This window comes from Drosophila guanche, unplaced genomic scaffold (genome assembly GCF_900245975.1).
Source record: "Drosophila guanche unplaced genomic scaffold, DGUA_6, whole genome shotgun sequence".
NCBI classification, from domain to species: domain Eukaryota; kingdom Metazoa; phylum Arthropoda; class Insecta; order Diptera; family Drosophilidae; genus Drosophila; species Drosophila guanche.
The window spans coordinates 7038814-7040811 of NW_022995748.1; positions in this window are offsets into that span (position 1 = coordinate 7038814).

The following is a 1998-nucleotide window of genomic DNA, read 5'->3' on the forward strand; positions in this document are numbered from 1 at the left end:
TTTTGTGGTCGGATGAACTAAGAAATATGCTGAAAAGGGGCAGAGGGGAAGCTAAGGCATGAACCTGACAGCTGTTGGCCCGGAAAAGTGGAATGTCAAAGGGCCAACCAGATGTGCAGACGGCTCCGAGAGAGCATGCTGATGAAAAGTGAAATTTTTGCAAAAAGCGAGCATACCATTGAAGCTGTGGCTTTAATATTACCAAGAAATACTCGGCTCAGTGTTTTTTCGGTTGAATTGTGAATCCACAACATAAATTTATTTTCCTAAGTGAAACTCCAAACTGCAACGCCAATAGTTTACCTTCATTAGCATGCGAAACTGATGGCTGTCAAAGCAGTTTTTCGCTCTTTTCGTTGCTCCAACCTAACCCAACTGCCGGACTCATCCTTGGTCCTGGGACGCAACAATTTATCCAGAAAATGTTCGCGAAGCGGCAGAAAGTATGCTGCTTTTCTTGGGAAACTAAACAAGCTCAACAACTATTTTAATGATAAGTTTTCCATTCAATGCCCAAACAAAGTGCAATTAAAAGTTTTTCGCAAGTCCAAAAATTTCACCAACTGAAGCCCGGCGGATCCCAGGAGTCTCTCAAAAGCAGTCCGCTGTCCAACTACCCGACGGCTCTCGATCTATTTGGTAAGTTAATGCACATTTAAATATTTATAAACATTTTTGGAAGGCGAGCAGCCAAACGAGCGAGTAGCTGGTCCGATTGTTGGTGCGTGGCACCGCCGAGTGCAACCGCTGGAACCAGCGAACCGAACCGCAGAACGGTGCCGCGGCAGCAGGGAATTATTCGTAGGGAAATGACAGGACATGTTGTTGTCCCCCGCGTGTGAATGCTTTTGTACTTTGCACTGCAATTTAGCAAATCGATTTGTTTTTCCTTGCCTGTGACCCGCCACTGCCACCGCAAGTGCCAGTGCCAGTGCCACTGCCATTCGATTTTTATGGCTTTCAAAAAGCCAGCAGACCCCAACAAATGACCCCCCCGTCCAATGCGAGCGACTCTTTCCGCTTCCCAATGGCCCGCCCGCCCGTCCGCGATATGCAATCCAATAAAAAGCGCATGCGGCTGCCTACACAGCCAAAGTTCTGGTCATAAAAAATCGCTAAACGGCTATAATAAAGCTGGCGATGGCAATAAAAACTCAGATAGAGTGAACATTTTGTGTGGCAAGAGCGAATGAGGTGTACTCTATCCTAAAGCATATATATATAACAGTTTTTGGGCCCTTGAAGATGGTTCAAAACGCAAAGCTTTGGGTGCTCCTAACTTTGGAGTTGTTGTGTTTCCAAAAATGTATAAAAGCAATAATTAACTTCAAAGCTTCAATCCAACAGTAGCTAAGCAACTTTCTGTTGAAAGAAAGCGCCTTCGATTGATTTTGTATCCTCTCGTTGTGTGCTGTTTGTATCCCTTTTGGCTGGGAGATCCTTTCGCGACTTTCCCGGCTCAAATTCACTTGTTGTATGCGATGCCGCAAATTGAAACCCACGAACCCTTGCAGCAGAATATGGAAGAGCCGAAAACCCGGTGTACATGGCCCCTGTATGGCCATGTAGAAATTTAAAGCCTTGCATACTCGTACTCCCACTACTAAGCACCTTCAGACACGTACGCGTTGAAAAGTTTCGTCCTGGTCTATGCCATTGGGTGGAGACCAAAAGGCATTAATGCGTTGGCTGGCAATTTCTGCTCGCCGGGTGGCACTCGGGACTCGCCTCTAAGGCTGGCACTGTTTTGCACATTAGCGGTAACAATTTTAAGCTAATTTCGCATGTGAAACAGGTAGAAAGCGCACAGCCGATGGCTTTTCACTGGTTTTTGGGGTAGCAAACGACACGCGCAATTATTTCTCGACCATTTTATTTGATTGTGTGTGTGTCTGTGAGCATACGTGGCTGGCATTTGGTTCGTTTGATCAAAGCCCCGACACAGCACACCAATCAAACAAATTGAATTGAGATCGATTTTTGTGTGCGAATATTTTC